Source organism: Microcaecilia unicolor, chromosome 14, assembly GCF_901765095.1.
Source record: "Microcaecilia unicolor chromosome 14, aMicUni1.1, whole genome shotgun sequence".
NCBI lineage: Eukaryota > Metazoa > Chordata > Amphibia > Gymnophiona > Siphonopidae > Microcaecilia > Microcaecilia unicolor.
Genome location: NC_044044.1, coordinates 37,681,169 through 37,696,835, shown reverse-complemented (window position 1 = coordinate 37,696,835; position 15,667 = coordinate 37,681,169). Strand labels below are relative to the sequence as shown.

The following is a 15,667-nucleotide window of genomic DNA, read 5'->3' as shown; positions in this document are numbered from 1 at the left end:
ACTTTTAAAGACATATGACCCGCAGCAGCTGTTAGCAACAGACGAGAAAACAGCCAATCAGAAGGCACCTGTAATGTAGGGGCGGTGCATATCTCAGACGTCAGTTCCGGAGGGAGAAATGCCTAAATCTCTTGGCTTCGTTTTGATGAACTGCTTCCGCAGCCAATGAAGACACGAAAGGCGACAGGAAGAGGCGGGGCTGAGCGCCGGCTGACGCGCTTTTCAGCCAATGGCGCGACGGCAAGGAGCGAGGCGGGCCCCTGGCGGTGGCTGTTGGCGAGAGGGGGGAGCGGAGTGAGATCGTCGTGATGGGGGCGGTCGGGAGAGGATAGAGGAAAGTCGGGCGCTATCGCGAGAGGGACAGAATTCAGCCCTCCGGGAAGCAACGCGGGACACGTGACCTGGAAAGCGCAAAAGGAAGCGACGGGAGCAGCAGGTAACCGGGGCAACGGGGACGGGGGACAGACACTGTATGCGGATATAGGGGGAGGGGGAGGGGTGAGGCACCTGGGAGGACCTTGGCCCCTGATAAATGGGGGGAGGGGTGAGACACCTGGGAGGACCTTGGCCCCTGATAAATGGGGGAGGGGTGTGTATGGATATAGAGGAAGGGGGAGGGGTGAGACACCTGGGAGGACCTTGGCCCCTGATAAATGGGGGAGGGGTGTGTATGGATATAGAGGAAGGGGGTGGGGTCATGCACCTGGGACCCTGTGTCCTGGGGGAGGGGAGGTATTAGTTGCCTGGGACCCTCTGTGCAGAGATAGGGGGAGGGGTTAGACACCTGGGACTCTGTGTCTTGGTTAATTGGGGAGGGACTAAGAATTAGGCACCTGAGACCCTGTGCACAGATATAGGGGATGGGGTGAGATGAGACACCTCAGACCTTGGCCCCTGATAAATGGGGGAAGGGGGTGTGAGGAGATGGGAGGGGTGGGATTAGGCATTTGGAACCCTGTGTCTTGGTTAATTGGGGAGGGACTAAGAATTAGGCACCTGAGCACAGGTATAGGGGGATGGGGTGGGATGAGACACCTGGGAGGACCTTGGCCCCTGATAAATGGGGGGAGGAGATGGGAGGGGTGGGATTAAGCATTTGGAACCCTGTGTATGGATATAGGGGAAGGGGGTGGAATTAGGCACCCAGGACTCTGTGTTTAGAGATAGTGGAAGGGGGTGGAGTTAGGTGCTCGAGACCCTGTTTACGAATATAGGGGGAGGGGTGGGATCAACCACCTGAGGTTCTGTGCCCTTGTTAGTGGGGGGGGGGGGGGGGGGAGAGGGTGGGATTAGTCGCCTGGGACACTATTCCCTGATAAGTGGAGGAGGGTGTTGGGTTAGGCACCTGGGACCTTGTGTCCTGATTAATGGGGGAGGGGTGCGCCTGGGACCCTTACAGAGATAGGGAGAAGCAGTGAGACCCTGTAATCTGATTAATATGGGAGGGGCGTGGGATTAAGTTCTGGGGACCCTGTGTCCTGATTAATGGTGGAGGATCTGGATTATGTGCATGGATATTTGGGTTGGGGGAAGGTATCTTGGGGTGTGAATACCTATGTGCCTCTGTATGAATGTATTTTGGGAGGCTGGTGAGGGATTAAGGACCCCTGTGTCTGTGCATGGACACTTGGGGATTAGGGAAGAGATTAAATACCTGTGCGCAGTTTGGGATGGAGGAGTTGATTGGGCACCTGCGACTTTGTACACAAATATTGAGCAGAGGCCCTGTGATGAGGGGGAAGTTTGGGTCTCTGTGATACTGCATATATGTTTGGGGGTTAGGTACCTGAGCTGCGGTGCTCAGCTGCTGAACTTGATGCTGTCTTTCTGACTGTCCCAGCCCCTTTAACCTGAAGTGTCCTGTTGTTATTGAGTGACACGGGAACTGACTTGCTTTGTGCAAACAACATCAAGCCCTTTTTCATGTCTGAGTAAGAGAGATGATGCCTTCTGCCGGCAGGTTCTGGTAGCTCTAGATTTCTACTTCCTATGGGAAGAGTGAAGGAGGCCAGGTTCTGTTACTGTGAGTTAATGTCCATTCGTGATGCAGCTGTGGAATCCACATAGGTCAGGGTGATGTTCTGCTACCATTGATATTGGCAGGCTTGCATTCGTCTTGTGTGGTTGGAGGCCGATTATCATATACTGTCTAGGTGCTGGGGACAGGTAGGGTGTGGACTGTCCTTCTTAAGCAAAGATGTACGTTTGGGAAGCTTGCCAGGTGCCCTTGGCCTGGATTGGCCGCTGTCGTGGACAGGATGCTGGGCTCGATGGACCCTTGGTCTTTTCCCAGTGTGGCATTACTTATGTGTCCAACTTTGGCCCTCACCAGGTTGGGTTTTCAGGATTTCCTCAATGAATGCAAATAGATCTCATGTATATTAATTGGGGAAATCCCGAAAACCTGACTGGATTGCTGCCCTTGAGGACTGAGGTTGGACAATAGGGAATTGTGGAGAGAGCTGTTTATTTATTTTAAGTCCATGAGTCTTTATTAACATTGAAATATATAAACGTTGTATACAATGCATACCAGTAGCAACTTAAAAGTGTAGAAACACAACACAAAACAATATTGCTTTAAGGCTTGTACTTCCAGAAATGACAAAATACTGCATACTTTAAACAAGTCTCATAGATAGAGGTCAATCAGGAGGATTGAGTGTGGAGATAATTGTCCAGTGAAGACCATGGTCTTCCCAAATTTATCTGCTAACAATAACTCATGTTTGTATAGTTGTAAAACTGACGTTGCACCAGAAATGAGGATTACGATTGGTATTGTCTTTCCAGTGTGCAAGAAGCATTCTAAGTGCAGAAGCAATAAAAATGTTCAACAATTTTAGTTGAGAGAGATTGAACTGGGATTGAAATAATGAAAAACCACAATTGTGGGTGTGATGGGAACCTGTAAAGGAAGAACAGCTGTCATAAAAGACCAGACCTGGGACCAAAAAGCATGTGGCTCAAGGTACCCGGCTACGAGCTACAGGACCATTTTATGCGGAGAATGGTTGGTTATATCTGGCTGATGCAATGGGCCTATTATTTTTGGATGTTGAACATCTTTTTCCCATACTGAATGCAAACTTAATTTGCTTCTAGCACCTTTCCTTGTAAAAAAAACTTGTATAAGTGTGAAACTACATGACCTTTATGGAAAAGAGTGGAGAGAAATTTATGAATACTAGGAGAAGTATTACATAGTGTAAAAAAATTGGCTTGTTATTAAACTGTGTTTAATTTGTAGACTTTTTTAAAATATTGATCGTTAGGCAAGGAATATTGAGAACATACATTTTCAAAAGATATGAGTTATGAGAATAAATTTGAGCAATTGACTAAATCCACAACTAGACCAAAATTCTCAATGAATGGATCGTAAAGAAGTGCAGTTCAGGATATCCATATGACTATCAAGATCATGTAAACAGGAGAACTTTTCAGAGGACCTGGCATAAAAAATTAGAATTGAGAGAAGGGCCTCATAATGATTTTTCCAGTGATTTATTTATTTGCAGGCGGCTCAATGTGGCTTACATAATACCGTAAAGTCGGTTGATAACAAATACAAGGTTATGTTGTGGTTGAATGAGGTAGCTGTGTGTCAGGTACCATGAGGGTCGGAGGGAGTGAAGATTGTGTATTGTCCAGTACGATCATTGGTTATGCTGTGTTGCTGGGTGTGGGGATTTATATTGGATCGGTGAGGTAAGCCTTTTTGAAGAGGTTGGTTTTTAGTGATTTCCTGAAGTTTAGATGGTCATGGATTGTTTTCACAGTTTTTGGGAGTCCATTCCAACTTGTAAATAAGTTACTAGACACCACCTCTATCACCACAACCAACACAGACATCCCAACCGCAGACAAACTCGCTAACTACCTTAACGAAAAAAATAATAAAACTTCACACAACACTTCCTCAACACAATACCGACATCGAAAACTTCTTTAACGATTTGAACCTAACCTCCGACAGATACCCAGCTGACCGCATATGGACAACATTTAACCTCCTTAACACCGAATCAGTTACACAAGCGACTCACAGGTTCGCCAAGACCCACTGCAAACTGGACACGTCCCAGTCATCTACTAAAATCCGCCCCCGACCGCTTCATAGCAGACCTCACATCCCACCTAAACTTCATGCTACAACAAGGTCTCTTCCCTGAGGAATATGGCAACATCTTACCCCAATACCAAAAGATGCCAAGAAAAGCACAAACGATCTCACCAACTACCGTCCAGTTGCGTCTATCCCACTAGTAGTAAAAATGATGGAGAGTTTGGTGACTAAACAGCTTACAGATTACCTGGACAAGTTCTCAATACTACATAATTCACAATCAGGATTCCGATCCCACCATAGTACCGAAACTGTCCTAGTCACCCTCCTGGCCAAATTCAAGCAGGAGATAGCCATAGGTAAAAGCACACTCCTCCTCCAGTTCGACATGTCGAGCGCATTCGACATGGTAAACCACAACATACTACTAAGACTACTTGGCCACTTCGGGATTGAAGGAAATGTACTTAACTGGATCAAAGGCTTTCTAACCACCAGAACTTATCAAGTACTATCAAACTCAAACATATTACCACCATGGCAAAGCTGTCTGTGGAGTACCTCAAGGATCACCATTATCACCAATACTCTTCAACATGATGATGATTCCACTGGCACAGTCCTTATCCAATCGAGGCCTTAACCCGTTCATTTACGCAGATGATGTCACAATCTACATGACCTGACAGAAATAACCAATCAAATCAACGATGGCCTGAACATCATGGACTCCTGGGCAAACTCATTCCAACTGAACACTGAAAAAACACATTGCCTCATCCTCTCTTCTCAACATAACAAGTACAAACCCTCAACCATAAATTCCCCAGGACACACCCTCCCTACCTCAGACAGCTTGAAAATACTCGGCGTCACACTCGACCGCAACCTTACTCTTGAGAGCCAAGTAAACTCTGTAATAAAGAAAATGTTCTACTCAATGTGGAAGCTCAAACAACTAAAATCTTTCTTCCCAAGAAAAACCTTTCGAAACCTAATACAATCAATGGCCCTAAGTCATGCAGACTATTGCAACGGAATCTACGCGAGATGCAAAGAACAACTCACGAAAAAACTCCAGACCGCCCAAAATACAGCAGCCAGATTGATATTCAGCAGAACACAATTTGAAAGTGCCAAACCCCTTAGAGAAAAGGCCTTCTTAAACAAGTTGGTTTTCAGTAGTTTCCTGAAGTTAAGATGGTTATGGATAGATCTCAGGGTTTTGGACAAAGCATTCCACAGTTGTGTACTTGTGTAAGAAAAGCTGGATGCATAAGTTGATTTGTATCCAAGTCCATTGCAATCTGGATAATGCAGATTTAAATAAGTTCGGGATAGGCTGGTACTATTTCTGGGTGGAAGTTTTATGAGGTACAACATGTATCCAGGAACTTCACCGTAAAAAATCCTGTGTACAAGAGTGCAAACCTTGAAGGCAATTCGGTCTTTGGTGGGAAGCCAGTGCAGTTTTTCGCGAAGGGGTTTGGCACTTTCAAATTTTGGTTTTCCAAATATCAATCTGGCTGCTGTATTCTGTGCGGTCTGAAGTTTCTTTGTTAGTTGTTCTTTACAACCTGCATAGATTCCATTGCAGTAATCTAACTGGCTTAGTACCATTGATTGTATTAGGTTGTGAAATACATCTCGTGGGAAGAAATGTTTTATACGTTTAAGTTTCCACATCGAGTTGAACATTTTCTTTGTAGTTGAATATACTTGACTTTCAAGTGTCAGATTGCAGTCAATTGTGACGCCAAGCAGTTTTAAGCTATCCGAGATTGGGAGAGACTGGTTTGGAATGTTTAAGGTTGAAGGTTTATACTTATTGTGTTGAGATGAAAGTATAAGACAGTGAGTCTTTTCGGAATTTAGTTTCAGTTGGAATGAATTTGTCCAAACATCCATTGTGTTCAAACCGATCTTAATTGTATTGGTGATTTCTGTCAAATCGTGTCTGAAAGGTATATAAATTGTAACATCATCAGCATTAATAAATGGATTAAGGCCTAAATTGGATAAGGATTTGGCCAGTGGGATCATCATTGTGTTGATGAAAGTGTTGAACCCTGAAGGACTCCACACATTGCTTTCCAGGAAGATGATATGTTTGAATTCGATTTTACTTGGTATGATGTAGAGGATAAAAAAACCTTTAATCCATCTGAGTACATTTCCGCCAATCCCATAGTAATCAAAGAGATTTAATAAAATATCATGGATAACCATGCCAAGTGCACTGGACATGTCAAATTGGAGGAAAAGTATACTTTTTCCTGCAGGTATTTCTTGCTTAAATTTGGTCAGAAGAGTAACTAAAACAGTTTTAGTACTACATAGGGAACAGAATCCTGATTGCTAGGTAGCTAGGTAATTGGTGAGTTGTTTAGTCACCATGCTCTCCATTAATTTAACCACCAGTGGGATAGAGGTAACTGGGCGGTAATTGGTAATATCATCAGTCTAAAATCTGCACTGTAGTCCACAAAATTATATATGGCGTAGTCCCAGGATACATGATAGACCTTATAGATCTACCAGTGAGAAACAGAGTCGGATCGTCAAGATCATACCTAAACCTTCACTACCCAAATTTCAAAGGACTGAAATACAAAACAACTCACGCATCCGGCTTCTCCTACATAAGCACACAACTATGGAATGGCCTCCCAAAAGCAGTGAAAATAATCCATGATCACCTGAACTTCAGGAAATCACTAAAAACCAACCTCTTCAAAAAGACCTACCCCAACAACCCAATGTAAACCTCTTCACCCAGGAACATAATACTAATGATCATACTGGACATCACGCAATCTTCATCCCTTCCGATCCTCCACATATACCTCATTCGATCACTATATAACCATGTATTTGTTATCAACCAACCTGGCGAATGCCTTGACGGTACTATGTAAGCCACATTGAGCCTGCAAATAGGTGGGAAAATGTGGGATACAAATGCAACAAATAAAAATAGCTATGCGCTTATGTAGGAGTTCCAGATGCGTAAGTTGTTTTGTATTTGAGTCCTTTGCAGTTTGGGTAATGTAAGTGTAGGTATGATCGTGATGATCAGATTCTGTTTCTGGTTGGTAGATCTATAATCATATCTAAATGTCCCCACCACAACAGATGAAGGGGACTCCGGGAATTTGAAAGAGTCTTAATCATCTCCAGAATGCTCTTTTGATTTAATTCAGGTGTAGAATCAAGCATGGGACATAGATCAATTCCTAATAATCGTATGCTTTTGGAAGACCAAATCAGGCCATGCGGCAGGATGGAGTCAGGAGTTGCATATACGTTTAATGGGAGTACTTCTGTTTTCTCTTTATTAATTTTGTAACCTGAGAATTTGGAATACGTTGATATACGCTGAAATAGCACATTCAGTGACAAATTTAGGATTCGAGAGGTATAACATCACATCATCTGCGTAAGGAGAAATGTTTATCTTCGAGCCCCCTAACATAATACCGTTAATATCTTTAGCCTCCCTAATTGCAATGAGAAGAGGTTCTAGGGCAATGTTAAAAAGGAGAGGTGAGAGTGGGCAGCCCTGTCTAGTTCCTGTCTCCAGTAAAATAGGCCTTGAAAGCGAGTTATTTACCATAATACCAGCAATTTAATTTGACACCTAAAGTCTTGAGCCCCAAACCAATTGAGTGCCTTAAAAAGAAAGGACCAAATGCCTTCTGGGCATCAATGGACAAGGCCATGATAGGAGAAGAAATAGCCTTAAACTGGATAGAGAGTTGTCAGTAATAAGGCGTTGAGGCCTAAAAGCAACCATGCTGAGTTGACTGGGGAGGGGAAGGAAGGGAGGGACAGCTAAGAGAATTGTGTCTCCAGGGCATCCTGACCTCACATACGTGTGTAACCTGAGAAGTTGTATACTGGCAGAGTTCTTGTCACAGTATTTGGTATTTATAAGCAGGGGACAGAGCATGGAACCATGGAGAAAACTGGGCTCCTTTGTAGATCAGAGCTGGGTGACTGCAGAAGTACTGAAGAGTTAACTTTTATGTACCAGTGGGCCTTGAGAGAGAAGGCCAGACTGATTGTCCCACAGGGAGAGAAGAGGGTGAGAGCAGGCCCATAGTGCTCAGGACAGGGTGTCTCAGCAGTGTGTTTCTTGAGAGATGTCAGGATGGCCTTGAGCGCTCTGATAAAGTGAAGAGATAATGGCTGAGCTTGTAAGGCCACCAGAGAGCTGGGAAGCAATTAGCAGTGCTCTCCCAGGCAGGAGAGAGGGAGCCTGGCTGTACCACAGTCTGCGGCCCAGATAAGAAAAGAACAGGAAACACAAGAAGTGGGCTTCTGAGCTGGAATGTCACCTGGCTGACCTCCTACATAGCTGGCTAGCTCCCTGGGCAGGGCTCTGCTTTACAAGCTGTTACACCAGTCCTACCTCCTCATCCACCCTCTCCCCCTCCAAGCAGCGAATTTAAATTTTGTCTTCTTGAAAGACAGGGTGAAAAGTCTGTCGGTACATGGCCTGAAGTTCTCAGAACCTGCTCTTTTTCCTTGAAGTCGGGATAGAAAAGGGAATAACTTCTTTCTCTTTGTAAGATGGCTTGCACTGACCATCTAAATTGATGAAAAACCATATCCATCTCCTTTCATTTCATGCTTGGCTAAGCAGAGATTTGAAAGTGTTACTGCCGGCCCTGATACTCTTCTGGAGGGAGGTGGGACTGAAATGCTGAAGGTCAGTAAGAAGCTTTATTGGCCTGACTCAGCCCAGCTTTGGGGATTTCTCTTTCCTTCTTCCGATTGTCGGCATTGATCCTGGATGTGCTTCCTTGCAGGGCCCTATGCAGCTGCTCTTGTAGGGTTGGGTCAGGGCAGTATCACTTAATGATGGTGTAATATGTCTGACCTCGAAACAGAAACTTGTCTGCCTTTTATACCTTAAAGTTGAAGTCACAAGGTCTCTGGTTGAAACTTGTTTTTATTACATTTTTATTTTTCAACATTTTTATTGATGACAATTCAAATGAAATGAGTACACATAGATTCAGAAAGAAACATGTACACCTTGTAACTATGTAGTACAGGCCGTCATCAAACCTTTAACACCCCACCCCACCCCTCTGCTTATGTTCTAACGGTATTATATATCGACAATTGGTATTGATGACGTATCTAAAGAATCACTCCAGGTTTCCAAATCAACAATGAACAAAACGTACAAACATCCCAACATCTGCAGTGTTAACAGTCTTTATTACATTTTTTAAATAAATTACAGAGAAGTAAGGGAACATTTGAACAGGTAAACGTATTTGCAAGTGCTTTTACTGACCGCATTCCTTTCTTTGGTAGGTAACTGACAGGGCAGCCAGTTCTTTTGTACATACCTTGACAGGGTGGCCATAATCCAGGGACATGGGGAGAGGGGATATTTGCTGCTGCTATTCCCCTCTATCCAGGGGCAGACTAAATATTCAGGCAACAGGGGCAGTGTCCCAAGGGTCCAAAGCATTGGGGGGGAGGGGCAGTGCCTCCCTATGTGATCCAGCATGATTTCCCTGTCTGTCTTCAACCAGCATCTCACCCTCTCTTTTCTACTGTCACCCCCTCCCAATCTGCAGCATAATCCAGCATCTCTCTCCCCACTTACCTCCCTGCCTCTCCTCCTGATCTACCTTAAACTTGTCTTCTACAGGTCCCTGGTAGCAGCAGTGATGCACGTGTGTTGCCTGTGGTCTGACACAACTTCCTGTGTTGCGTGGTCAGAAAGAAGGCTGCAGAGCAGGCCATAGGCAGTGCATGTATATTGCTGAAATTGCCAGGAACCTCTAGAACACAAGCTTTAAAGTAGGGGGGGGGAGTGCTGGGTGGGGGGGAAGCTGGACAATGGGAGAGAGGGAGGTAAGGATGGAGATGGAACATTGTTGGACCCAAAGGAGGAGGGGAAGCGTTTGGGGAGCGTGCCAGGTGCCCTTGACCTGGATTGGCCACTGTCGGTGACAGGATGCTGGGCTAGATGGACCTTTGGTCTTTCCCAGTATGGCAATACTTATGTACTACTGATAGAACTGAAAAATTAACTTGCATAACTATTAGTAATATGTAATTTATCCTTAAAATCGAGCGTGGTACTGGAAGATTGGAGGGTGGCCAATGTAACGCCAATTTTTTAAAAAGGTTCTAGAAGTGATCTGGGAAATTATAGACTGGCGATTCTGATGTTGGTGCTGGGAAAACGGTAGAGACTATTATAAAGAACAAAATTACAAAGCATATTCAAAAGGAGGTAGTGTCCTATTGTGGATTAAAAACTGGTTAAAAGATAGAAAACAGAGAGTAGGGTTAAATGGTCTGTATTCTCAATAGAGAAAGGTAGTTAGTGGGGTTCCCTGGGGGTCTGTGCTGGGACTGCTGCTTTTTAACATATTTATAAATGACCTAGAGATGGGAGTAACTAGTGAGGTCATTAAATTTGCAGCCAACACAGTCATTCAAAGTTGTTAAATCGAAAGAGGATTGTGAAAAATTATAAGACGACCCTATGAGACTGGGCGTCTAAATGGCAGATGACGTTTAATGAGAGCAAGTGCAAAGTGATGCATGTGGGAAAGAGGAACCCGAACTATAGTTACGTAATGCAAGGTTCCACATTAGGAGTCACCGACCAGGAAAAGGATCTAGGTGTGACTGTTGATGACACTTTGAAACCCTCTGCTCAGTGTGCAGCGGTGGCTAAGAAAGCAAATAAAAAAGTATTATTTGGAAAGGAATGGAAAACAAAAATGAGGACATTATAATGCCTTTGTATCGCTCCACGGTGTGACTGCACCTTGAATACTGTGTGCAACTCTGGTCACCACATCTCAAAAAATATATAGTGGCATTAGAAAAGGTACAGAAAAGGGCGATGAAAATGATAAAAGGGATAGGACGACTTCCCAGTGAGGAAAGGCTAAAGCTGCTAGGGCTCTTCAGCTTGGAGAAAAGATGGCTGAGGGGAGATATGATAGAGATCTATAAAATAATGAGTGGAGTGGAATGGGTAGACATTATCAAGACTCTTGAGGCTTGATGACTTAAGGCCCCAATATCTTGGAGTATAACCTTGGCACACCAATCACCCGAAGTCTCTATTATTTTTATGAAGTCTCTTTTATTGAATAAATCACAGATAAGTTACTTAGATAGATGTTCTGAGGTGCTTCTCCAGGACACAGAGACTCCTTAATCTGAGAACTGTTGGGGGTGAAGATCTGAAGAGAGGTAGATATAGTTGAGTAGGTAGAAATGGTCCAAAGCTGGGTGACTGGAATGTGCAATATCTCATTAGAGAGGAGATATTTTCAAGGTAAAAAAAAAAAAAAACAGGTTCGTTACAGGGAGTTTCAGCAGGACAGAGTTGTCTGGAATGAGATGATCCATGCTCCATGTCTCTGGCTAGATGGTGTTGGAAAGCCTCATGGCTGAAAGGACAAAGAGGTGTTGAGGCTTCACACAGGCTCAGGGACGAGCAGATAGAGACCAATGGGGACAGAGCCTGCCATCGGGTAGCAAGGGGTGGCCCTAGAGGATGGCTCTCAATTGGGGGGAAGGTCATACCTGGCTGACCTCCCAGGACAGAGATAGTGAGAATGACCAGGAAATGATAGCAGCAAGATAAAAGAGCCAAGCTTGGCAGAGTCTGGGCAGCCTCACAACCAGTGGTAACTGTTCTTACACAGCCAAGCAAGTGTGATTGCACTGCCTGTGAACTACATTACTCACAGTGCATTGCTCATGTATCTTTGCAGTGAGAAAGTGCAGCAATGATAGTCCTTAGAACTGAGAATAACAGTAAAAGCATTACACACATTTTAGGATCACGTTATAAACTAGTGCGCTGTCGGAGGACAGAACAGACGTGAATAACTTGTTTACTCTTTCCAAAAATACTAGGACTTTGGAGTATGTAATGAAGCTACAAAGTAGTAAATTTTAAACAAATCGGAGAAAATATTTCTTCACTCGACGTGTAATTAAAGTCTGGAATTCGTTGCCAGAGAATGTGGTAAAAGCAGTTAGCTTAGCGGGGTTTAAAAAAGGTTTGGATAGCTTCTTAAAAGAGAAGTCCATAAGCCATTATTAAAATGGAGTTTAGGAAAATCCACTGCTTATTTCTAGGATAAACAGCATAAAATGTATTGCACTGTTTTGGGATCTTGCCCAGTACTTGTGACTTGGATTGGCCACTGTTGGGAACAAGATGCTGGGCTTGATGGACCTTCAGTCTGTCCCAGTATGGCAGTACTTATGTGGGGAAGAGCTAAAAGGGAAAGATCAGTATATCATACACTCATGTGAGGGAATGGAAAGACAGGAGGAGAGAAGAAATGACAATGGACAGCAGGCACTAGACAGAGTTGGCATAAGACAGGAAAGCAGAAAAACTAGGACCAACATGATGGAGAAATGAAATAGCCAGACAATGATGTTTTATTTATTTCTAGTATTTATATACCGCCTAAGCAGTTTACAATTTTCTTTTTCAGGTATTTATTTTGAAATTATTAACTGGAATCTGTTAATTTGGCAAATGTACATTGCAGATGTCTTTGTATTACGTTATGTACAAGAGCAAATGCATTTCTGTTCTTCTTTCTCCATACACTGAGTTTGACTTAGGTTTTCTAGTCGTGTGTGTTAATATTTCTAATTTGTGATCTCTTGTTCTGTATTTGGTGAGAGTCGGTCTGTTTCGTAGTATTCTCTTTGAGTGTTAGTTTCCGTGTAGAGATCTGTATTGGTCCCACTTATTCTCTTTCACGTGTAGTAAGTATATTGGTGGTTTTGGGCAGAAGAAGAGCAGACCAGAATGAGAAGTAGTCCAAAAAGCTCTTGTCACAACACTTGAGGGGTTAAAAACCTCTGCCTGGAGTGGCCATGTTTTGCTGTACCCAGGGTTGCACCAGGGGTAGATGGTACCAGAGCACTGTGAAATACAGCTCTGATCACAGCAAACTGTCTCCCTCACTCTCAGGTCGGTCACATATTTTAACCTCTCAAGTGTTACGGTGGTAATCTTGCTTTTTGTATATAAAATTCAGCCAAATACTAAACTTCCATCTTTGAATCATCTGAACAATTTCTATAAAGAACAAGACACATTCACTTATTCTCAAATCCTATTTAATGTTAGTCAAGAGCAGCCCCGCTGCCACCCACCGTAGTCGCTGCCCATTGCTCTTCTTCTGCTGGTTTGGCGTTTGCAGATTGGTTGCCTTCTTTGTGTGTTGGGGCCCTGTGTGACCCTGTATTCCTTTGAAGGGTAACTTCCATGGAGAAAGTGTCTTCGTTCTCACCCACCCCAGGAGTTGGGGTGGAGGCTGTAGGGATGCAAAGCATGTTTACATTTAATTCATAAGAACTGCTGTACTGTGTCGGACCAAAGGTCCATGAGGGTGATCACGTATGCAGTGTGTCGCATATATGACCATGAAAAAAGGTTGAGAATCTCTGCACTAAAGCCTCGGCAGCATTTAGTATCTGAATAGAAGTCACCAGTCCCCTGTCCCGCTCTCCATCTTACTTATAAACAGGTTTTATTGGTGATCAGTAGAAAGCTATACAAACGTGAACATGTCACACACACACAAACAGATAAATATTAAAACATATATAATGAAATAATAAATGACCCCCCCCACCCCCACCCCAGAACTCGCTCTTCATTCAACCTAAACAGTGGGAAGGGAAGGCCTCTGCTTTGATTCCTACACAAAAAAAGACAAGAGCAGATATCAAATGTCCCCCATAACCATCTAGTAAGCAATCGCTTCCCCTCTTCCTATGCAACCTCAGAGGCCCCAGACCAACAGAAACGCTTATAATTCCTCCCCCTCTCTTTAATACAGCTTTCAGGGCCTCCCAGTACACTACAGGGTTAGCTACATGTTCCGCATTGTGGGTTTTATATTCCGTCCAACAGTGGAGAAGGCGATCATGGAAAACAGGGTCTTTAAACAATTCCAAGGGAAAAATCCAACGCCTACACTGGTTATCAGTGAGCCCTCTGTTCCAAGATCAGAGATTACATAAGGCCCTATTTCTGCCTTGACTATGGACCCAAATAACTTCCTAGATATCAGTAGGTAATCTATGCGGGCCTGCATGGACTGCACTCAGGACAAATGGGTATAATCCCTCTCCCGCCAAACATTTATCAAATCCAAATATGACACGTTTGGCAATCCCCTACTATTGTGGAGAGGGGTAGAGGCCGTTGAAAGGGATTTATCTATTGTTTGGTCCTAAACAGAGTTTAGTCACCCCCAACCAATAGAGGTGTAGTCACTTTTTGATAAAATTTGTGATCGTATTGGTTGGGGTCATAAATATAACAGATTATGAGTTCCCGATGACCCACTACCACCCCACAGAGAAGGTATCTACCAGTTTGGTCAACAGAGAGAGTTTGAATTTGCTCTGCTAACCCTTTCCAAAATGGCCCTTCTTCCCCTGGGCCGCGACTGCCAAGCAGCCCCCAACCCACAAGTTTTTAAGCTTAGCATGTTCCAGTGTACTGAGATGAATTTCTTGTAAACGAGCAATGTCGATTTTGTGACATTGTAGTTGTAAACCTTTGGTCTGTTTAATGGGTGACTTGATCTCTCCTCCTCCCACACACACATTCCAAGTTAGTTTTCATTATTCTGATTCTGGAAGCAGGATACTGGGCTAGATGGACCATTGGTCTGACCCATTATGTATGTAACATGTTTACCAAGTTTATTGTGATTTGATATACTGCACCATTGGACGCTTTCTGGGCGGCTTACAACAAAATTCAACAAAAAGAAAAGAAGGGAACTACAAAATAAATAGGATAGATAAGGATTAGTAAACAAATAGCAACAGACCAAACATCCAACAACAAACTCATACAAATACTCAAAAATCATATCTCCCATATATATACACACTCATTCCACTGAGACTAGGAAAGCCACACACTATGCAGCGAGCAGACAGGAAAAGCTAAGTTTATCGTATTTGCGGAGACAAAAAAAAAAGAGGACACACAAAAAAAAATACAATCCCACCCTGAGCCCTGCTCCCTCCACACAGTCACCTTGACCCCCCCAAGAAAGCCAGATTTTATGAGCAGTGAAAATACTGGTAAAAGTAACAAATGGATATGAGCAGAGAAGGAGAGAGAAGAGTCAAAGATGACCCCAAGGTTTCGAGCTGAGGAGACAGGGAGAATGAGGGAGCCATCAACAGAAATAGAAAACGGGGGGGAGTGGGGAGGTGGGTTTGGGGGGAAAATGAGAAGCTCGGTTTTGGTCATGTTTAATTTCAGGTGGCGTTGAGACATCCAGGCAGCGATGTCAGACAAGCACGCTGAAACTTTGGTTTGGATGCAAGGTGAGATATCAGGGGTAGAAAGGTAGATTTGGGAGTCATCAGCATAGAGATGGTAGGAAAAGCCATGGGATGAGATTAATGAACCAAGGGAAGAAGTGTAGATAGAAAAGAGGAGGGGACCAAGAACAGAACCCTGAGGTACGCCGACAAGCAGAGGGATAGAAGTAGAAGAGGATCCACCAGAGTGAACACTGAAGGTGCAGAGGGAGAGGTAGG

General features: G+C 43.9%; 1 protein-coding gene across 1 annotated transcript in view; it reads left to right on the top strand.

Moving 5' to 3' along the window:
• Positions 1-266: 266 nt before the first annotated feature.
• The window catches only part of ZNF687 (zinc finger protein 687), a 28,099-nt gene continuing 12,698 nt past the window's right edge, over positions 267-15,667 (top strand). The window contains exon 1 of the mRNA XM_030187185.1: positions 267-436. The gene's annotated coding sequence lies outside the window, so the exon portion shown is untranslated. The remainder of the gene's footprint in view (positions 437-15,667) is intronic.